Genomic DNA, 24,091 nt, shown 5'->3' with positions numbered 1-24,091 from the left:
GGCACCGGTTTTGGGCATTCTTCAGCTTCAACCCACATGCATGAGAAGTTGTACCTTCAATGTGCAATAGCTCATTCTAGAGCCAGCAGGCAGGGAGTGTATGAGCAGCACAATGATGCTCAAAGGGACGAGCTCTTGTTCAGTTCAACAGCAGCTCTTGATGCAACAAAAACCACTTTGCCCTGAACTCACCAGAGTTACTCTGATTCCTAAGAATATGTGAAAGATGGGGCTGACCATTTTGAATACCAAAGGAAATGCCTGACCCAGACATATTCTATAAGGATCCAGTCTGCATGGAGAGTCACTTGTAATCGTTCTGAGGAAGAGTTCCGCCACCGCTGGTAACCACTATTGCACCTCAAGTTTCTTAATGCCACTACAGCCGCCATTTTTTAAATAAGAAATTGAAAGAATAGCCTAGCTCCTAAGATTATAAAGAAAATTAAATTAGGCAATTATGCTTGGAATAATAGATGCCCAAAAGCCATCCTGGCCTAAGCTGTAGTACAATTGATAAAAAGGAAACCTCCAAGATTTAGAAGTCCTCTTATAAACAAGAAGATGAAGTAACACTCTCCAACACACACACACACACACACACACACACACACACACACACACACACACACACACGTTGAGAGATGGGATCCTGCTGTGTCAGCCAATCTCCTGGACTTCCTGTCAACTTTATCACCACCCCTACTTCCCTGAGGTTCTCAGAAATGCAGGAACTGGAACCCAAAAGGGTGGTTTACTGTAGTGACCATTGAAAGCACTCCCTCTTCCAGTCACGAACTTGAATAATAGCTAAGGTAGGAAGGAACTACCACAAAAGGCTCCTTTATCTAGTCTATGATGTTTTGTGCACGTTCTAAAGAGTCTTTCCTACTGACACTATGAATCAGAATCCTACTTACTAAAGGCCAGGTTCATTTCTATCATAAAGAATTACTTCCAGGCCACGGTGACACACTCCTTTAATCCTAGCACTAGAGAGGCAGAGAGGCAGATCTCTGAGTTTGAGGCCAGCCTGGTCTACAAAGTGAGTTCCAGGAAAGCAGGGCTTCACAGAAACTCTCTGTCACAAAGGAAAAAAGGAAAAAGAATTTGTACTACTTGGAGCCATGTTACATCAGAATGACAAGGAAGACGGATCGGAGATAGGGGCCAGTGTGTGTGTGTTCATGTGGGGGGAGGGGAACATTCACATCTGGGCCTGTGAGTGTAGAGATAGAGTACGACCTCAAGTACTTCAGGTGCCCTCCATTTTCTGAGGCAGAGTGTAGCTCATTATCACATCATTTGCCATGTAGGCTAGGCGAACCATAGAGAAAGACTTACCTATCTCTGCTTCCCCAGCTCCAGATCTACAAAGAAGACCAGCTACGTTGCAACTAATAAGTTTCTAAGATGAAAAACGCCACAGCTCAAATGTCCAAAGCGCTAACAAAAAAATACTCAAATCCCAAGATTCCGTTGATCAAGAGGATCATAGGCTCCCATGTCCAGCTGTTTTTTGTTTGTTTGTTTGTTTGTTTGTTTGTTTGTTTTAACATTGGTTCTAAGTATGGAAAAGGCAAGCACTTTACCAGCGAAGCCAGTGGTTCTCAACCTACCTAACACTGTGATCCTTTAATACAGTTCTTCATATTGTGGTGACCCCTCAACCATAAAAATATCTTGGTTGCTACTTCATAACTGTAATTTTGTTATGGTTATTAATTGTAATATAAGTATCTGATATGCAGGATATCTGATAGGCGACCCCTGTGAAGGGGTCATTCGACCCCAGAGGGATTGGGCTGTACAGGTTAAGAACTGGTGAACTCAAGTATCTCCCCATTCTACAATCTGAGTGATAAATAGCCCTGAAAGAGGGAAGGCCTTACAGACAGCTTTGTCAGGTTCCAGAGTTACTTCATTCAAATCCAGCTCTCCTAAATGCAAGTCAACAATGTAATCAAAAGTTTTTCTTGGTAGCCTGTGCAAGAAAAAGAAGGAGTCTTGGAGAAAGTGGAAGACAGGGAAGAAGAGAGGAGGAGAGGGGAGGGGGCAGGCCGGAAAGCGAGGGGAGGGAAGGGGAGAGGACTGGGAGAGAGTCAGACTATGCAAGGATGTTGGGAAGGGAAGTAACAGGTTCAGCAAGTGAGTGTTGACAAGGCTAGCCAGCCTTTCAAACATAGCATCCTATTGTTCCTTCTCCTGCATCTTTTATCCAAATCTGGGGTGGGGTGGAGGGTGGGGATCTGGCTTCTAAGGAACAGAACTATCCTTAGCAGAGGCATGTAAAGAGTTTTCAGAGGTAATGGTGACGCCTCACCTCCATCTCCTTCCTCTCACAGAAAAGGTTCCACCTCTCCACAGTACGGAAGCACAAGCTGATGAGACCGCAGAAGGGGATTGGAGAGAAGACTGCCAGGGAGACAGGCAGTGTGAACTGTGATGCCTTTTACATCTTAGAAGACTGGAGAGCTCCACAGGACCCAGTGCCCTCGTCCACATCCTCAGGGAAATCAGCGGGGTGAAGGGTCCATGTTCATCCATTTGAAAAGGACACTGCTTTCCCAGTAAACATTAAAAGAATGCCACAGAGGGAGTACTATTTACAAATGATTAAAATGCATGGTAGGAGAGAGGAAAATTAGGTGCATCTGTGGTCAAGATGCCCACATCATTGTCATTCATTGGTCAGTAAGATTGCCAGAAAGCCAGGAAGCTGGACTCACCTGTGGAAGAGATAAGCGTCATTGTTTGTTTTCCCATTGTTTCTTGTTTTGATCCTAGGCTGGCCTCTCCTATCATTTTCTTTCATGGTACAGTCTCTCCTTGTCAACCCAGAGACTGGAAAAAAAATTATTCACTGGATGTAAGAGCAGTACACTCCCCTCCCTTTGTCTTTCTCCGGAAATTAGTAGCTCGAGTTCCATTAACTGGAGTGTTTTACCTTATCTCCTTCCTATAAATGAAGTGGGAGTTTCAATGCCATAATTTAGAATTATTCTGCCCAATTCATCCTAAATGGATTCTGTTCTCCTTGCAGCCTTTATCTCTAGACCTCACTAAGGATAGCATTTGGACTCACCTACAGGCACACAATTGTCCTCTCTTCAATGTCAAGGTCTTTAGAAATGTAATGAAATGTGACAGCCTTTTGAATACAGCTCCAGAAATGGCCTCTTTCGTGGCTATGCGGATTGCTTGCCATTTTAGCACCCACTCTCTATGTTGTTTTATGATTTGTTTTACAGAGAAACCTGGGGAGATACAAGTTTCCCAAACTGACCGTTCTTGTTCTTTGTTCCAGGACTGTTTTACAGAGACCGGTTACTTCTGATATTTATTTGCAATGTAGTTTCTAAAAATAGTATGTCATCCTCAGCGGGAAGCTTCCTGTAAAGAGAGACTAGTGAGGGCGTTTCCAAGCAATGCAAGTTAATTTTTACTGTGCACAACTCACAGAAGAGGGATTTTCTAGAGACATTCTTCCAAGATATTTCAGTTCTTCTGGTTAAAAGTTTTCAAGAATGGCATTGGTTTTGGTTGGCTGGAACCTGGACTATTTATACCAACAGTTGAGAAGTTTACTATCTAAGTCCATTTCTTATTTCAATAATAACTCCAGTTCCAAAGAAGTCAAATGATTTTTCTAAGAATCATGTAGATGGTAGCTAACCAAGATTAGCTGAGGCCATTTGAGGTCTCTATAAGTCAATAGACGAGTTCTGCTATACAGAATGCAATAGAACTCTAAGAATTCATTGACCACCATTATTGTGTATAACACCGGTGTCTCTTCTCTGCTCACAGCACGGTCAACACCAAGCCCTGAATGATTTACCCAGGAGCGATATAAAGAAAATAAAATTTACCAGGCTCCCTGGATTCTATCTCCAATTTCTCCCTATAATCCCATCCATGACTGTGCTTTTCATTATTTGTTTATCTTTTTGGTTTTCAGAAGTAAAATTGGGCTTGCCTAAAAGATTGGTACTTTAGACATGAGCTTCAGATACCAGTTGGACTGGATGACAGCTGGTATGTCATTTGGAACCAAGACCCTGTCATTATCTCCTCAGATTAATAATTAATAATAAGTAAGTAAGTAAATAAATAAATAAATAAATAAATAAATAAGAGAGACTTCACCAACTTTCCAGGAGCTTCACTTTTAGCAAGAAACAGACACGATAGGGTCCCCCCACAAAGCAACTAAGACATAAAAATAGTGCCTCCCAACTTCCCAACCTCTAATATGCCAAGCTTTCATATGAATTTCTAAGAGATCCAAGACATTCAACCTGTAAAGATCAGTCTTGGCTTCTATTACAATAGATCCTGGATTGTCACTATGTAATTACTATACATGTGACCCAGAAGTGATGTGCCTGATTTTATTCAGAACCAGGAGTGGGCCTTTACTCTAACCTCCTTTTCATTGCTCAGGAAAGAGGTGCTATCACCACCTGGACACAGGACATAGAGGGGAAAATGGTGAAATAGGATTGGGTGAACACCCCAGGCTCTTGACAAGCACCTTAGAGAGGAAGAATCTCTCACTTTCTCTGAACCATCGGTGGTGAAGTCGTGTTTTAACAGTTTAGATGTTTCCCACAATGGCACAGCCACCAGTGAGTGAGTGCGGCTTAGAAGAAACTGGAGAAACCCACACAGGATGCGTCCGCCTGAGATTCTATTCAGCACCTCTTAGCCTGAAGTGGTCTGGGGCTATTTGACAGAGAAATAGATTTAAGCTGAGGTGTCTCATTTCATAGTTCATCAGATTTGCTGACAGCTAAAATCATGTCTTTTCAACTCAATATATGCTACAAAAATAATTGACAGTACAATGAATTTTTGGAATTAATCGTATGTAGAACCAAACATTTTCAATATTCCACTAAAATGCCCTATACCTTAGAAATATACTGCTTTAACTTAAAGCACTGAGGTTATCATTAGTAGCAAAGGAATCAGTATTGGTTATAATTTTTACCAGATTACCTTTATAATATTCAAGTTGAAAATCTTAATAAATTCTCAGATCTCAAGAATGCAAAGTCAGCCTCCAACAGCATCCTAATGAATTATATTTCCCAAACTTTTCACATTAGACATCTTTACATGAATATGTAAAGCCAAGAGCTGATATTCTACTATCTTTTGATTTGAAAACTAAAGAATAAACCACAATTTGGTCAAGATACATGGCAGATATTACAGACTGACTGTTTGATGACCAATGCAATCTCCTTCTACAATGCTCTCCTATAGAACACAGGCTGAAGAGCTAACTCACATTCCTTCCAGGGCATTCTGCATGCAATCTGGGTTCTTGCAAGTCCTCTAAAAATCTGACCTTATATTCGTTTTTGCTATACTTACATTCTCTACCTTAGATGCCATGCTGTACCAAAGCATTGTACTAGTGAAATGTGGTAACCCTGCATCTTTAAAGATGGGAGGCACACAGCAGCTCATCAGCATATCATTTTATGGCTGTCTTATTTTCATTGGCATTCCTAGCATTATTTTGTTGAAAGAAGGAGGCAGGCTGGGCCTGAGGAGCTGCAAATGCTAATCAGACATGCTAAGTTGCCCCTCTCTTATTCCAGGCTGACTCACAAGCCATCTGTGCAGATATGTAGTCATTCTCACACTGATCTCTATGTGGCAGCCAAGGCTGGATGACTGACGGAACAGGACAACTGAGTTTTGAGATGGGCAAATATCTGCTAACTTCCTACATCGCACTGGCTGAAGTATTGAGAACAAAGAAACGACAGCCATTACAAAGCCTGTTCATCAATGAACAATGTTGAGCCAGTTTCTCAAAGAGTTCCAAAAATGTTCCCCAGTGAGCAGTGGCTCCTGGAAACATCTTAGAAATACAGTTGTGTGTGTACTGTGCATTCTGGGTGGGGGATATGGGTGAGCAAACATACAGAAGTCAATATCAAATTCTCCAGGAGCTGTCCACCTTGTCCTTCGAGACAGGGTCTCTCACAGGAGTCTGAAGGTAGTGAATTAAGCTAGGATAGCCAACTAGGAGGCCCACAGATCTGCCTGTCTCCACTGTCACAGTGCTGGGAGTACAAGCATGCACCACCATGCCTAACTTTTTGCATGGACTATGGGGATTAAATTCAGATAACCCATGCTTGAACAGCAAGCAATTTGCCCACTAAGTCATCTCCCCGGCTCTAGAGATACAGAATCTTACACACACATAATTGAGACCCACTGGGTAAGAAATTTAAAGGATAAAGCCCAAGAACCTGTACTTTAGTCAGGCTTCCAACTGACTCTGATGCATGCTTACATTTGAGGACCACTAAGGTAGGTCAAGTGGCCCTAGTTAAGGCAGTTGAACGGAATTTCAAAACAGTCACAGCAGGTTAGGAAAAAGAGAAGAAATTGTTGAAGAACAGGGTCTTTGATTTCAAAATAGCCTGATTTAGAAATAGAAAAGCTATAAATGTAACCCAGTTCATGCACACAATGAAAAGAAGCTTTAGCAAAAAGAGCATTGTGTTGAGATTCCAAATCACTGGCCTTGAACCTTGACATTTTAACTTAGCATCAAGCAACTTTTAAACAAGTTGATTAACTTTTCTGTACGTTGGTTTTATCACTTAAAATGAATAAATAGGGCAAACTTTATCCAAACACACCTAAATTGTTTTCTATCTGCTCTGAAAAAAAAAATATACATCATGGCATGTGATTACCGTCATATTGATTCCTGCTTTCTCTTTCCAGGGCAAGCATGAGACAGAGGTTTCCCAGCATTCTTTTTCTCTATGTGGGAGCTGCACCTAGAGGACAATTTCCAATAGATGTTGTAGCTCTCCACTCCAACTACCTACTCCAGGGGTTCAACGCAAGTTTGGCAAACTCCACTGACTATGAGAAAATTCTGAAATAATGCACACTGTTAATTATTAATGTTATGGAAAGATGTACAAATTACTTGCATGTCTACCAAGTTATTAATTACTTTGCTCACCCATTGGGCTTAGTTATATTTCTATTGCTGTAAAGAGATACCATGACCAAGGCGACTATAAAAGAAAGCATTTAATTGGATGTGCTTATAGTTTCAGAGGGTAAATTCATGGTCCTCACAGCAGGGAGTATGGCGACAAGCAGACAGGCAGGGCACTGGAGAAGTAGCTGGAAGTTTAGAGGTTGAAATACAACCATGAGGCAGAAAGAGACTACTGAGAATCGTGTGGACTTTTGAAACCTCAAAGCCCATCCCTAGTGACACATCTCCTCCAACAAGGCCACATCTCCTAATCCTTCCCAAACAATTCCACCAAATGTGGACCAAGCATTTATATATAAGTCTATGAGGCCATCCTCATTCAGACCAGCACAAATGTTAAGGACTGGGTTTGAATTTTACAGGATTCTGGAGGCCTACGCGTCAACTCAGAGCTGTCATCAGCTCATGATACTTGAGAATCAAGACCAGGGCTGGAGGGGTGGTTCAATGGTTAAGAGCACTTGGCCTTATAGAGTCTAAATGAGTTTAGGTCCCAGCACACACATGGTGGTTCACAGCCATCTGTAACTCTAGTTCCAAGGCATCTGAGCCCTTCTGACATCCAAAGGTACCACCGATATGAATATGGTTCATAAACATACATGCAGACAAACACACACACAAAATAAAATGAATAAATCTAAACAAAAGTTTGAAAAAAATCAAGACTCACTTGTATTCACCAAAAAAGCAAATGAAGCAGGTTTTATAGTTATTATAACTGGAAGAAAACATCAAATTATATTCCCTAACAACATGGAAAGATGGAGTACTGGATATATTGACAGGAGACTGTGTCAATCAGTGAGTTGGGGGTGGGGCTAGGGAGAAAATAGTCATGTACAAAATGGAGTTTGTAAACACAGGGAAGGAGGAGTCAGCTAAGCTATCAAACATCAGAGACTGACAGTTAATTGAGCTAAGTGTTTACCCAAAAATGGAAATTTAATTCAACATCAAGCACTATGTAATGAAATACTAAAGAAGGCTAGAGAGGATCAAAAACGTGTTCCTGAAGGCTGAATCTGTGCCTTATCCCATCCACAACCTTGGCAGGCAGTAAATACTGGGGACAAAATAAATGAATACAGGTTGAGAGTGAGACTACTGTAATTATTGTTCTATAATCATAAAAAAATTAGTATTTTAGCTGTATGTTTCATGAAACAGTGGGGTGCTTTATGTTAATCAACCTGTATCATGACATCTTTCAAATTTTGCAATGCCAGTGGAGTGCACATGTAAATTTCATATGTTTTATAGTAATGAGTCTTATGAAATTAAAATAAATTCACGGCTTTGAACTGACAGGCGAGCGTGGCCCATTCAAATGCATAGACCTGATATTTTTCTCTGGAGAACATCTCCTACATTTAGAAAATTGGTTAAGGGCCTAGGGAGATGGATGGCTCACTGGGTAAAATGCCAAGCATGGCGGCATGCATCTGTAAGCCCAGCACTGAGGGGAGATAGAGAGAGCCACACTCTAGAGCTTCCTGGCCAGTCAGCCTAGCCAAATCTACCAGCTCTGTATTCAGGGGAGAACCTATCTCAAAAATCGAGGTGAAAAGTGAGTGAAGAATATAACTGACTTCAGCTCTCAATGCTCACATTTTTTATACACACAAGCGCACACACACAAACATACAAATACATCACACACATACGAAATACAGTGAATCAACGTCAAGCTATCATGCTCTCTGTAAACGCTGAATTGCAAAGACTTGCTATGGCACTAAACCGGATGAAATGAGACTCTGTTCCCAAGACCTTCTTTGACACAGGTGTTCAGGCAAATTTTACTTAGAGCCAATTCCAGGGCACCAGTGCATATTTTTAAAACAAACAAACCATAAGATTATTCTAATAAGTATTAGAAGAAAACAATAAGAGGAACATGTCCCCAAAATAAGTTTCTAAATTGAGCAACAAAAAGAATTGTACAATTCCAGGACGAAACTAAAAACACCAAATTGTATATTTTTCAAAGGCAAATTTTGGGGTAACATCCATTACATGTTAATCAGTCTTTTTTTTTTTTTTTACTAGAAGAGACTAGAGCTCCAGAGAACAAAAATACAAATGTGTTATTTGGACCAGTCTGCAGCTCCAAGACGAAAGCATCACTCATTGCCAAGTCCCAGACTGCCAACCTTCACGGTATAGTCACTGCAAATGTTCCCAGTCCCACCTCGCACCCGTGCCAAGTCAAGAGTATAAAAATGTTCAGGGTATTAATAGTCTTTGGTATTTCCAGCATGGTGCTTAAATTCTAGAAAGGGATCCCCTGCATATTCCACAACTGAACAACCATGAGGGCTGTCTTTGTACTAAATGCCAGCTAGGTCTTTATTGTCTATAGGGGCCACATGTTTGATTACAGGACACAGACTATATGCTTGCCTATACATGTTGCTTATAGGGGGATGATCCTTTGTGGAGACAAGTGAACCATAAATTCCAAAGAAAAGTTCAGAAAACTTACCAGTATACGCTTCTTCACAGACCCAATAGGAAGGCATGGCTGGATGTGGGCCTCTCTGAAAGAGATTCAGTAAGACAAACCCAAGTATAGCAATGGGCTCCTCAAAGAAGAATCACAACTAATTGCCCTAGCTATATTATATTGATGGGTTTGGCGCATGTCTTTTCTCTATTAAATTTAGTTTCTGGTAAGATTTCCAGAAAGCTTTATAGCTTTATAGCTAAGATGTGAGAAAGACGTCAAGCAGTTGTTAATTGAGCCAGAATCCTTCCTTTTCTGCTGGCAAGAGGCACCAGTGTGATTCCTGGGTGGGGAGAGTAGGGCCATTTCCTCTCATCATTCCATGACTGTCCCTGCTTCCCTAGTCGGCCTCAGATTGGAATTATTATCTCCATGTATTCATCTCCTCGAATTCCCTGTGCTCTGTTTGTTTTCCCCTTGATATCACACATAGTGTTTCCTCTCCCTGTCACCCCACATAATACCATCCTATTACTATTGCATTTTAAAATCAGCTGGATGCCCTCCTTTTAATAGTAATCTTAATTATCAGTGATAATTACAATCTGCCTCAAAATGAGTCCAAAGACTCAGACATTCTGATGATTTCTAGTAACTCATTCTGATTACAATAAGCCAATGATACAGTTTTAAATATACATTTGTTGTACAATTTAGTTTTGAGATGTATTTATTATTTTTTACTTATTTATGTATATGGATGTGTGGGGGGGTGTTGACATACCAGAAGAGAGCACTGGGTCACATAGGACACAGCCATAGATAGTTGTGAGCCATCAAGTGGGTGCTGGAAATTGGACTGAGGACCTGTGGATGAGCAGCCAGTCCTGTTAACTGCTGAGCCCTTAAGGTATATTTTTAAAGCATCTCTTTTATTAAAGAAGATAGAATCAAAGGAATGATAAAAAAATTAGTAAACGCAAGAGATGTCTTTGGAATTTTGTTGTTTGGTGTTTTTTTTTTTTTTTTTTTTTTTTTTTTAACACTTGCTTACTTATTTATGTATTCGAGACAAGGTCTTGCTATGGAGCCAAAACTGATAGAAATCATGAATCTGCTGCCTCATGAAGCTTGCCAAATTCTGGGGTTACATGGATAACCCACCGCACTGTTTCTAAACATGAAGAAGACAAAAGGAAATCGCTTCTCAGAGAACTCCCCACCAACCGAGAGCGCGAATGGAATAACCCACTCCAACCATGCACATCCACAGGCTAGCAAGAGAAAAAAAAAAAAAAAAAAAAAAAAAAACCGCTTCTAAGAAGTAGCTGGCCTGTGCACCACGTGACTTGCCTACACTAAAAGCGGGTCTTCGGAAATGCCGTGCGTAATTCCGGAAGGCAAAGGTCACCAGTCGATAATCACCAATAAATGTTCCCTTTCCTGAAGTGCAGAAGTCCATACTAAACAATGTGAACTAACGAATTGAAAAGTCACAGCCTTTACATACACGTTACCTAAAACTCCAATTTACGAAGTCTCTCAAATCATGAAGTAAATCAGGGTTTCTTTATGCCCCACTCCCGCTGCCAAGTTCAACAGGAAGTGCCAAAGAGAAATCTGTTCTCGGAAGACTCTGCACCAGAAGCTAAAGGATTTCCATTAAACTGTAGCAAATAGGACCATCCCCCTGAGATTTCTAACCTAATTAGTCAGACAAAAACACCTCTCAGATATTTTTCTGCTCATGTGTTTAGAGATTAAAAAAAAAAAAAGGAAAATGGAAAAAGAAAAGGTACCACTAAACATATTTCCCCGCTGCTATCTATGGAACACAGCCTGTGCCTCTTGAGGTAGAAGGAGTCTGACAAAAACAAATGCGCTCGTCGTTTAGGAGGCGAGCAGACTGGAATGAAAATAAGAGTCCTCGGCCACGCAGACGTTGCCAGGCAGCTCTCACTTAAAATAGTAAAGCCTCGCTACTCCATCGCTAGCTGACCCTCGAGATGGTGGGTCTAAGGGTAGGCGCAGGAAGGAACGACTCTGGTATAATCAAGTGGGGTTTTGAAATATGACAAGCAGATTCTGGACCACAGTCAGTTATGTCCCATGAAAAAGAGACCCGTGGATTGTAGAACACGCCTTGCTCAGAGCTGCCAACCCCAACTGCCTTCCAATCAGCGAGCCCCAATTCAGCATAATGGATAATGGATAATGGATGATCTCATCGTGCATGTTGGCCTCAGCGTTTGTGTTTATGTTTTTATTTTTATTTTTATTACACCATACAAACTGCACACACACAAAGATATATAAAAATTTAAGGACCTATCTAAGTAAAGGGTGCAATCCAGGCCAAGAAGTAGAGTACACTAGCTGAAGCCTCCTCTGAGCTCCTTCCTCTACCATAGCTGTGTGAGCTAGCCATGTTCTTGATCTTTTGTCCCCCAGTGGTAGTAGTGTAGTTAGCCACGCATTCCGAAGCCATTGTTCCCTCTGACTTACAGTGCAGGCGTTCTTCTAGGTCGGGATGGCTCCATCTAACTACCACTGTAAGGACATTCGGTGCTGTTGCCTGTGATTGGCATGCATTTGTTTACATTACTGATCAATACTCCAACTTGTCTTTCCAGTACACATAGATGGAGTGCATTATGCAAACATCACTTTAGTTTTTATCCTGGAAGTGCTGGAGCACTGCGAGAGTGTGAGTGCATGCGTGTGTGCGTGTGTGCGTGCGTGTGTATGTGTGTGTGTGAGAGAGAGTGCATATGTGCATGTGTGCATGTGTGTATGTGTGTGTTTCCTTTGATATGATTATATATCCTAAAACTGGAGAGTCTAGCCATTTCATGCTTATCCTTAACGATTTTCTTCTCCAACTTTAATTGAGGCATCCCATATCTTCCTGCATCTACTGGCCTGTATCCTGTCTTAATCAGCATCTCCCTAGCTGGTGTTTTGTATATCCTACTCCCCAGGGCATTCCCTGGTCCATTTGGACTTACTTCGCTATGGTGACGATCAAACCGTATCAATTCTGCTTCCGTTCTTATCAGTCACTTATACTGCCTGCAAAGGCCGGGAGGCTTTTTTATTAAATCTACTGTTTAATGTTATAAAGAAAGATTGTACAGGCCAAGCCTGCATCTACTCCTTAAACACATTAATGATGAATTCACACCAGAATAAAAGATGAAACTTGAGCTCTTCCTGCCACAAAATACAAAGACTGTTCAGCTCAGAACTCCAAGGCCTAAGTTCCATCAATACAGCATTATGACCCCCTAACTTATTGAATTGCTTTCTATTCTCTGAGAGCAGTTACAGACTTTGATACTGAGGCTAACACTAGGATTCTCTCTTCCCCGGACTGAAAGAACCCTAAAATTACAGAGGGAGAAAGATGCAAGATGTTACTATGTTTCTTACAGAGGCATTCTTTAACTATTTACCCAACATGCCCCAAGGGCAAGGGCAAGCTACACTGTCACTGAGGAAAAGCCTTTTCTCAAAGGGTCTCTGTCCTGCAGGAATGTGGCCTGTTCTGAGAATTCCTGGGTGTGCCCAGTGGAGAACCTCCCTCCCTACTCTGGGCCCTGATCTTTTAAGCCTCTTGGGTCCTTTGGACTGTAGCTGTAATCTGCCTGTTTTCATTGTCTTTCCGTTACAAATCAAAAGGAAAAATCAAGTGCATGGAAATACTGCAATATAAAGGTCAACTGGCGACGTACGTTTGTCAAATATAAACAAATAAAAACATGCATTTATTTCTTTCTCAAATCCACTGGTGGAATTTTGGAAGTTACCGGCAGCCAGTCTAGACAATCAGTGAGTTCCTGATTCTCTGAGAGACTGTCTCACAAAAGAAGGGAGAGAGTGACTGAGGAAGACAGTTGACCCTTTGCCCTTGACCTGCACACATTGCTGCATGGCACGTATGTGCAGATGCATATGAACAACTGTGCCAATTACGCACATATATACACCGCGGGGGTGGGAGGAGGGGTGGTTAAGTTCTGTAAATGTTCTTTTTTTTCTCTCTTGGAGAAAAGGATCTCGGGAAAGCTGGGCTACAGTCCATTGCCACCCTGCATAGCTTTTACGTGGGTGCGAAGAATATGAACCTACGTCTTCGTGTTTGACGTCTGTGTGCTCAGGCGCTTTGCTGATGGAACCACATTTTCCAGTTCCAAGCAGCCTTCTTTAAGGCCAGAACTACAAAGGTCGCTCACTCAAAGACGAAAGCAGCCAAAGGCAATATTGCAAAGGAATTGTTCAAAAGCAAAAACCTTCCCGGGGATTTCCGCTTAATTCTCCTTTAGCTGCCGCAGCTGCTGTTATTGTCAGAATGAATACCAGGGAAGCGCATGAAGCGGATAAATGAAAGAAGAAGTCCTATGAGGAATGATATAAAAACAGCCAAGCAATTGTTGCTGAGGGAAAAATAAAACCAACCATTTAGCTGAACGGAATGAGACATTTAGTCAGAACAGTGCTGTATGGAGACAGCCTCACAGTCTTCAAGAAGCACGTTAGGGAGCTTTAATCGCCTCAAGTACGTTAACACATTTACACTCTCAGAGGCGTCTGCAAGGGGACAATTTCCTAACAGGTAGCTACATCTATATTCTTAACAAACATCCGTGACAACAAAAACATTGTCTTTTTGCTTTTTGCTTTGTGTTTTGTTTTTGTCTGGTTTCCGGGGAGACCCGTTTTCTTTATGTAGATCTGGCTGTCCTGAAATCCAGTCTACAGACCGGGCTGTCCTTGAACTCAGAAATCTGCCTGCCTCTGCCTCCAGAATGCTGGGATTAAATGCATGTGTTTCTACCATCTGGCTAACAAAAACGTTTTCAGTCGTGTATCATACTGAACTGTGGTAGTCTCTTTGCCTTTGCATCTGTCTCATATTTTACGAGAGAGCTAATGAAACATTGTACTCTAAGCCCAAGGCCAATATCTATTGAGTGAATACGTAAACTCAGTAGCCTACAATTTATCACATTTTGAAGATATAATATGAACGAGAGCCTATACCCGTGGCTTTGTAAAAATAAAACCTTACAAAATTTCAAAGGCTGATAGGTTGAAGCTTTGTAGGCAAAAAAGTTTGAGTGGAGTATAAAATAAGATGTCTGTTTTCTCGGTAATTGCTGTGGTATGAACAATGTTCATTTGATGTCTGCTCTGTTATCTTCATACTGTCGGCCAGATTGTCTCTGATGAGTCTCCCAGGGAAGATGTTAATTCGTGAAAGTTTACTTGATTTGGGAGAAATGTTCTCAAGTGTCCCCTAATGTTGCAATAAGTTCCGTGCTTCTCTGCCACCACCCATCTGCCATGTTGGGTAGAGTAGGTACCCAATGTGGTGAATTTTTGAACCTCATTAAATTATTTTATCCTTATATGTCTATCCTTCCCTTCTGTGATGGTTTGTATATGCTTGGCCCAGGGAGTGGCACTTTCAGAAGGTGTGGCCCTGTTGGAGTGGGTGTGTCACTGTGGCTGTGGGCTTTAAGACCCTCACCCTAGCTGCCTTCAGATGAAGATATAGAACTCTCAGCTCCTCCTGCACCATGCCTGCCTGGATGCTGCCATGCTCCTGCCTTGATGATAATGGACTGACTCGCTGACCCTGTAAGCCAGCCCCAATGAAATGCTGTCCTTATAAGAGTAGCCTTGGTCACGGTGCCTGCTCACCACAGTAAAGCCCTAACTAAGACACCATCTTTTGTCTTGATCAATTGTCTGTGATCTCAGAGCCTGGTGGTGGGTCCTGTGTTCTCTCACTGTGCACAGAAGCCAGCAAAGACATAAATCCTATATAACCTGGATTTGTGGGTGCTGCAGTCATTTTCATTATGGTTGATAGCTGTCTGTATTACAAGTTCATTTGCAAAGGTTGAGAAGGCTTGAGTCATAGTAGTCCAACATCTCGTTTTGGTCTCAGAGAGCCTGGACTAGCTGTATGAGGGTGTGTGTGTGTGTGTGTGTGTGTGTGTGTGTGTGTGTGTGTGAAACATCTATTAAATTTGTCCTTTTGGCAATTTTATATACACGTATAATACAGTCTAACGACTCTGATACATACTCTCTCATCTCCCTCCCAGATCTCCGTCACCACCTCTACCTTCAAGCCCTTTCCCACTTCATGATTTTTCCATTTGTGTCCTGATAAGACTTCTTAATCCATCTTTCCTTAATTTAAATAATAATAATAAAATCTACATCAAGAAAATGATAACAATATATGTAAATAATAATAATAAATTATAAATAAATAACAACAATAAACTACATCCCTGTGTTAAGAAAAGAACTTTTCTGTTTTGCTTCGCTTTGCTTTATGGATCTGAGGATCAAATTCAGGGCCTCCTACATAGAAGATGAGCACTCTATACAGCCTAGGGACAACTTGAACTAGGACGCTTGCCACTGCTTGAGAATTTCTTGGTGAACTTGAAAGGAAAATTATACAAATTTAAGGTTTAAAAATATAAAATTAAAAGAATAAGCCCCAAAAGCCACAGACTCAGGAGTAGCAGGCCATAAAGATAAAGAAAAGGAATGCAAAAACCAGCTCAGGCTATCGAGGACTGAGCCATAAACCATCCAAAGACATCCCCCCAGCTTACTCAGAGTCATACTTTAACCAGATGTCCTCCAGACCCTGATAAGCCCCTACTTGTGTTTTTCAGCCATTGTGTCCTGCAGAGAGCACTCCGGGAAACCGGGCAGCCCAAGCCCAACCAGAGGTGTTTCAAATACAGATGCTCCATCAATTTTGACAAACTTTTAAAAATAATGAGGACTTGAAGACCCTACCCTTCTCCTGATTTAGTAGCTCTGTTCCAGGAACCAGGGGGCCATAAAACCTTCTGGCGTCCCCTTATCTCCTGGAGCCATAAAACAATCTTGTAACTTGTGGTACATTCCCCTTCGACATCCCCCCATCCCCTGGTGCTCACAGCCTCTGCCTTTAAATGCTCTTTCTCCCAGCCTCTCGGGGTCGACACCTCTGTCCCCTGTGCGGGATACGTGTCGGCCCGGAGATCTCTGTAATATGTCTCTGTAATAAACCTCGCCTTTGCTTATTACATCCAAAATGGTCTCTCTGTGTCTGGGGTCCGTGATTTCCCAAGACTTAAGTAAGGGTCTCTCTGCGTGGGATCTTTCAAACTGAGCAGCTTGGAACGAAGGACGCAACGCAGTGTGCTCGCCAGCATTTAACAAAATACCCATGGCTCTGCTCGCTTTACATCCTTGATAGTTAGTTGTGAACTCGAATCAGCGGGCCAGCCCCTCCACCCAACACCAGGACCACCTACTTTGTCTGCTCCCTATCCAGGTCACACAGGATGCAGGTAAGTACACAGATATGCTTACTGGAGACCAAAGGTAAGACCAGAGTTCAGGTCCCGGAAGCAAAGATTTCTTTGTGCGGGTAAGTGGAGAGTGGACCAAGAAGAAATAAATAAATAAAATATATATGTGAGCATACACCTCAAAAGCTGGACCCTTGAATGTAGAGGGCTCCTGTAGAGGAAAAACGGTGAAATGACAAAAGTTTGCTTCTGCCCACATCCTTGTTCTCTCTGAGGACAATGTTTGGTGGCATGAAGTAGGTTCCTGAGCAATACGTCTCAGTTACCTTATTCTCCAATTGCTCCAGACAAGGAACATTGATGAGGTGAGCTAGAGACACTGTGGTCACAGCTTAAACTCTTGAGAATTGAGTTTGTATTTGTAAGTAGTAGGCTCACGTCTCCCTTTTGTAGGATAAGATACATGTTTCCCAGTCTGCTTTTAGTCTTGTGGAAAAGATACAGCCTTTATCCTACCATGTGGCTCAAAAGTCCAGTTTGATCATGGATGTCAACCCAACTGCAGTGCCTCAGACACATTAGAGGGCAGCAGGAGCTGTGACCAATTCCATATGGAGTTCACCGCCCTTGGGAATAAGATGGGAGGGGCGCTCCCCAACTTCCAGTCATTGGGGCTACACGGGAGTTATAGGCCTAGCTGAAAGATTCTTCCTTTTACAATAGAGGTTAAAAAAAACATAGATTTTTTTTTTGGCTGATAAAATAAAAATAAGTTGAAAAGTTTTAAACATTGTAGATGTAAACAAAACCTATCTACATAGCTAAGACCTGTCTAAAACTGTCTGAGCCACTACTGAGCATTTACCTTGAGAACTTTGTGGGAGGTGGGGGTGGGGAGAGCTGGGGTGAAGAACTCAATCACACAATGTTATATAAAGTGGAGGAAAAGTTAGAAAAGAGAAGTATATTAAAAGTCAGTCCTTCTAAAACTTGAGTTCACACGTTTCTGGCTCCTTTTCAGGCTCTAATTATAAATTGAGATCATTTAGAATTCTTATAATAACTTCACCTCTCTGTGAAATCTAATATGGCAAACTTCATAAATATTACATTATTGCTAAGGTGATATTGTTAGGCCTGAACTTCTCAAATCCCCCAGAACATTACAAATGCACTCTCGTGTACTCATATTTAGAGGTCAAATTTAATTGTATCCTGGGGAAGAGGGCTTGTTAGGACTCTGGTAAATGTGGCAGGTCAGACTGTGTCTGTCTGGTTGACCCCAAGAATGTCCTATTTCCTGTCTCTGCCTGCACTGATCTCTGTAGCTCTCCAAATCTCACTCCCAGCCTTCTGCATCTATAAATCCTCTGTGAATCTGACCAAAGGAGCGCACTTATAACTCTTGTTTACACAAACCTAAATAAGTGAAAACTGCTACCTCTTAGTAGGTCCAATAGTCACCTATTGAAAGAATAATTCAAGTCAACGTGAATAGGCATCCTTCTTCCCTGGTCAATGGTGTTCTAAAATTCTAAGTATCTCAAACCAGTAACTTTCCATGCAGCATAACAACCAATATTCCTCACAACCCTCAAAGAGGGGAGGAAATAGTTGTTCTTTATCTTGATACTACATCCGTACACTGGTGAAATGGGAAAGGATTTCGGTCACTTGTACTGTGTAAAGAAGGGAGGAAGGAAAGAAGAAAGCAAGGCAAATGGACACTAGAAAACAATGTCAAAGTCCCATGCTTCCTTGTTCCAGTGAAACACGGGGCGATGGAAGCCTAGGCCATGTCCTTGCTCACTGCTCCTGGAAGTTGGTGCTTTCACGTTTAGCATCTGGATGAGATAGGCATTCGCTACAGACATAAACCAAATGGGAGGCAACCGCTAGAATATTAGGCTGTGTTTGGTCTGGCAGTAACTTCACACTTTCATCTCCTTCGCGTCTCCTCTCTCATTTCCTAATCAAGTTTGGATTTGCTGAGATCAGAATTAAGTTTCTATTTCCTGAACCAGTGAAAGACAAGGGAGATGACGTGGCATCGTCTGGCCAAGGTGATTAAGACTTAACCAAGGAGAGGAAGGAAGGCGACGAGTAACCTCAGACACTCCAGAGCTCAGCTACACACATCTTCTGCAGTAGGAAACACCAAGTGAACCTGACCCAAAACAGTACCATCACCTCCATGACTCTAGCTACCTGGAGAAGAAAACGGAAGGCTGGCTGAGCTCCCAAACAATGAGTTACTAAATGTATGGTCCTCGTGACTCTTGGAGAAAGTGAGCCTTGGATATATGAAACGCTGAAGAAAAAGGAGAGAGAGGGGGGGGGGAAGGAGACAGAGAGAAGAGACAGAGAGAGAGAAAAGAGAGGAGAGAGGAGAGAGAGAAAGAGAAGAGAGAGAGAAGACAGAGACACACACACAGAGAAAGAAAGATAGAAGAGAGAGGAGAAAGAGAAGAGAGAAAAGAGAGAAGAGAGAGAAACAGAGAGAGAAGAGAGGAGAGAGAGAGAGAAGAGAGGAGAGAGAGAGAGAAGAGAGGAGAGAGAGAGAGAGAAGAGAGGAGAGAGAGAGAGAAGAGAGGAGAGAGAGAGAGAAGAGAGGAGAGAGAGAGAGAGAAGAGAGGAGAGAGAGAGAGAGAAGAGAGGAGAGAGAGAGAAGAGAGGAGAGAGAGAGAGAAGAGAGGAGAGAGAGAAGAGAGGAGAGAGAGAGAGAAGAGAGGAGAGAGAGAGAAGAGAGGAGAGAGAGAGAGAGAGAGAGAGAGAGAGAGAGAGAGCACAAAGTAAGATTGAACGAAAAGGAGATTCCATTTATTGGTAGCACTCAGAAAGCACCATCAGAAGTATTGAAGCGCACAGCATTATTAGATTGCCAGTGACTGTACGGGTGGCTCTGGGGTTATCACTAACACAAATCACCCAGCTGTCCCTAGCCCCCAAATCCGCATGAGCTGGAGCAGGCACAGTCTGGCTCTCTTATTCGGTTTCCCAATGGGCTAGTCATTGTACATTGGCCTCTGCCTCTTCAGTAACACACCTTAGGGAACCTTTTGTGTCTGGCTCCTACCAGTTAAAGCCACTTTATTTCCTGTCTGCACAAACTGAGTATAACCCCCTTGACTCCCAGCACAATCACTAATGGTTGCCTTCCCTCTAGACACCACCTTCATCCCTGCCTCACCTAAAGGAAAACACAACGGACATCGATGGAGTGATAAGAGTCCCGAGTCAGATCCTGGGGACAGAAGACAAAACACGATGAGAATTCTAATCTCAAGAAGCTTAGGATAGATGAGAAGAGAGCCATGAATTTATCTGAAATCCCCACAGTTAATGATAAAAGGAAGAAAAAAAAAACTTGTCTTCCTGTATAACAGCATGTTACGAAAGCAACTGGGAAGGAGCATTGCCTGTCCTTGTGAAGGCTCTCTGCTTTGAGATGGATGCCTTTATACTCTGAAAATAACACTATTCAAACACATGGCTCTCTATGCCAACACAGACCTGTCCTTTCCTGTGGACTATCATATCTACGTACTTAGAAGGGAAACTGCCTTTTTAGTTTATAAATTGTCAATTTATTAGGCTATGTTTACATAGAATATAACTACAAATAGGGTGGGGTTTAACAACAGTAAAGTCAGCTGGAGCTAAATGAACCCTGTCTCTTCAAATAAACAAAATGACGAAGCATAGCATTACTAGGATAAGTCCGAAATCTACAATTACAGGCTGGCCTGGGAAAGCCGAAAGCATGATCATACAAAGATCTTTACAAGGGAACCCAAGGATCTCGTGCAACACCAGTCTCCAATTCTTCCACAGCACTTAACGTGACCTTGTACCTCCTGCTGTCCCTGCATGACGATTTCGATCAACAGTACAAAACCATAGACAATGGAGCAGGAAATACAAAGGCAACACCACAGATAGGCAAATAAAAGGCAAATGATAGAAAGACTAGAATGTTGTAAGTTTAAAGAAGGTGATATTAAAAAGCTTACAGCTCTCTCACACATACACACTCCCATACTCATTAATATTATTAATATTAAAACATAATATTAACAACATACTGTTGTTAATTAATAACATAATATTAATATTATATTATTGATAATAATAAGTCAAAATTTACACCATCAGGGACTGGATATAATGGGCAGAGTGAAAAAAAAAATCAAATAATTTTTAAACTTTGAAAAGTTTTAAGGCCTTTAGGAACTGCCTGTGCAAAACCAACTCTTGTTACCAAAAACCTACCGACGTTTCATTTAAATTTAACTAACGCTATTGCATGATTTTACTGGGAAAATAAAGCTGCTCTCTTCCCCCAGATAATAATGATCAGCATTTGATTAAAGTGCTAAATTATAAGGCATTCACCTATATTTAAGTGTAAGAATAAACCAAGTATCAATATGAGACTTGTTTGAAGATGCAGATCCAATTACAATTTATTAGATCACATTTTTATGTATTATATGTGGATTCATTTTCAAGCTTTTAAAATTTAGACGAAGGTATGTATACAAAGTCTCCTTGGATAATGAGAAACCATTCATTGTTTTAGCTATGATCCTTTCTTAAGAAGCCCCCTACAGTCCTAAGACACACCACCATCCAAGCAAGTCATAGTCTAAGACATATGCATCAGTGCAGAGGAGACCCCCCTGAGTCCTGCCTGTTGGTATCAGGAACCGCTTTCACCTCCAGCAGTGACCTAGTCATCTGGTCACCTGCAGGCCACAGGAACCTTCCCATCTGCTGCCATAGTAACAGCCATACATTCCCAGCATACATTAGGTTCAGCTCCCACCTTCACCTGGGAGCAGTTACATCACAGTTTAAATAAAAGGCAGACCTTTCCTGCCCCCTTTCTCCTCTTTTTTTCCTCTTTTTTTTCCCTCTCTTCTCCCCCTCTTGTCTCTGTCGTCCCCAGTAAACCTCTTCCACATGGGACCATTATTGGCCTGGTGTGGTCTGTCCCGACTCGAGCCTCAATTCTATCACAATACTGCCCACTTCATGTTGTACAGAGGAGTCTCTCCTTCCTTTAAAGTAGGTGTTCTCTTTGATGAAAAGCAAGAGCTTAGCTACTAAATTCATTTTCCCTGATTAATGAAAGAAAAAACACCAAAGGTGGGGTAGAGAAAGAAGTGTTGACCGAACTTGGCCATGGATCTCAAGTGAGTACTAACACTCACTTAAGAGGTTACTGCTGTGCTTTGAGGCTCCTGTCCCTACCCTTTGGAGTCAGTCTCCTTACTGACCAAAAAAAAAAAAAAAAGACACTGCCTATCGCACCTTAAAGAACCCAGGTGCCCGCGTGATAGATTTGCTGCAGCTTCACTAGAAAGGCCCTGCTCTCTCTACAATAAGTCAAGGGATCCTCAATAGGAAATGATTTTATTTATCCCTAACTTTATACCACAGAGGCTGGGAACTACCCAGGGCAGGCTTCAAATCCTGCCTTAGTATTTACAAGTCTTCCAAAGCTTCCCGTTGGATCTTTATGATGCAGAGGAGGAAAGGTGCCTGAGATGCCACCCCCAACCAAGACCTTCTTTGCAACTTCATACCTGTGTGCCAAGGGACAACTGGTTTTCTCCAACGGAGCATCACAGTGCATAACCACCACACTCCAGAGGTGACCAAAGCCAAGAAAAATTGAACTCCATGTTTTGTTTTATTCTGTGGTGGGCTTTTTGGTTTCCCTTTGTTTAGTTTGGGCATTTTTGTGGATGAGTCTGCTAGTTTGGTTTGTTTGTTCGTTTTGGAAGGAAAAGAGAGAATATGAAGTTGGGTGGGTAGGGAGGTTTGTAAAATATGGGAAGAGAAAAACAAAATAGTCCAAAAGAAAGACTAGAAAGGAAAAAAGGAAAGAAGGGAGAGAGAGAGAGAGAGAGAGAGAGAGAGAAAGGGAGGAAGGAAGGAAGGAAGAGAAAGAAAGGAGGAATGGAGAAAGACAGAGAAAGAAGGAAGGAAAAGGAAAGAAGGGAGAAAGAAAGAATGAATGAATGAATGAAAGAGAAAGAAAGGAGGAAGGGCGAAAGAAAGGAAGAAAGAGAAAGGAAAGAAGGAAAGGAGAGAGAGAGAGAGAGAGAGAGAGAGAGAGAGAGAGAGAGAGAGAGAGAGAGAAGAGAGAGAGTTAAAAGCAACCCCAATGAATTGCCAAGAGACTGTACATGAAGCAACACTCCAAGAAGGTCCAACAGTGTGCAAACCTCGCTGTAGACATGCGCAAAAGTCAGTTCCCACCACTTTTCCTCAGCCAGAGACAAGGGGAAGCAAGCACCCGCAGAGCGGACACCTGCTGGGAAAAGAGGAACTGAAATCTGATGGGGGTGGGGTGGGGGTAAGAGCGGAGAGGGTGGGAGAGGGCGGGACTCGGTTTTCAGGGTCTGAGTGAGCACTTCCACCTACGATCAATCTGTATTTATGACGCCTGGATTTTGATTTTATTTTTATTTTTCTGTGTCAGGCAATGTGGACCCTAGAGAAGGGCTGTAAAGCTGGGGTTCTACTCAATGCCTGGAACTTGGAAGCAACCAAGCAGCTCAGGACCCACTTCTACCAAACAACCAGCCAAGGAAGCAAAACAAAACAAGCAAGCGTATGCCCAACTCTCTGCTGGCTTGGGAGAGGTGCCTTAAAACTCAAATACAAAGACAGGGAAAGTTCCAGCCTGCCTGTGTTTAACGAATTCACCCCCCCCCCCCCCAGGAAAAGGAGCTAAAGAACTAGGTCAAAGGCAAGGCTCTGCGGAGTCACTAAGGTGATAACTGAATGCGGGCGGAGACATTGTGACAAAGGGGTAATCGCCTTTGACCTTTCGGAAAACGGAGTCTCAAGTGTGATGCAGATCAAAGTCACTGGTTGCTGGGAGTCAGGATAAAAGTAGCCAATGTGGCTTAGGGTCTAAAGTAAACAAGTGAGAGGTTTGGGGAAGAAAAGCCACGAGGTCCGGTGAGATTCCTTCTGCTTATTGTCCAGACAGTTTAGATCACAGAGTACTCTTTAGAGGGACAAAGAATTTACATCTTCAACAACCCATTACAATTCCACGCGGTTCAACAAAGCACCCATGTGACTTCCTCGGTGTAAAGAACTGAAAAGACAGCAGCCTCAGTTCCTTTTTTACTTTAAAGAGCAAACAGTTCTGCAAGAAAACAATAAAATGGTTTTCCCAGGATTGGGGCGGGGTGGGTGTGAAGCTTGAGGAAGGTCTCTTTTTCTACCTTGTGGGAC

At 42.2% G+C, this 24,091-nt stretch overlaps 1 long non-coding RNA gene across 5 annotated transcripts in view; it reads right to left on the bottom strand.

Annotated features, from left to right (window-relative positions):
- The window catches only part of LOC120093570 (uncharacterized), a 24,432-nt gene extending 1,300 nt beyond the window's left edge, over window positions 1–23,132 (bottom strand). Inside the window, exons 1-4 of one of the 5 annotated variants that reach the window (XR_010053258.1) lie at window positions 22,423–23,132; window positions 4,538–9,594; window positions 3,287–3,393; window positions 2,324–2,844 (exon numbers count right to left, since the gene is read on the bottom strand). This is a non-coding gene — a long non-coding RNA (uncharacterized LOC120093570). The remainder of the gene's footprint in view (window positions 1–2,323; window positions 2,845–3,286; window positions 3,394–4,537; window positions 9,595–22,422) is intronic. The other 4 variants (XR_005486892.2, XR_005486890.2, XR_005486889.2 and 1 more) reach the window with 4 other exon arrangements.
- Between the last annotated feature and the right edge of the window lie 959 nt (window positions 23,133–24,091).

Source organism: Rattus norvegicus, chromosome 7 (assembly GCF_036323735.1).
Source record: "Rattus norvegicus strain BN/NHsdMcwi chromosome 7, GRCr8, whole genome shotgun sequence".
Taxonomy (NCBI): Eukaryota; Metazoa; Chordata; class Mammalia; order Rodentia; family Muridae; genus Rattus; species Rattus norvegicus.
Note: the sequence above shows the minus strand (reverse complement) of the source record. Positions and strands in the feature narration are given on the sequence as shown.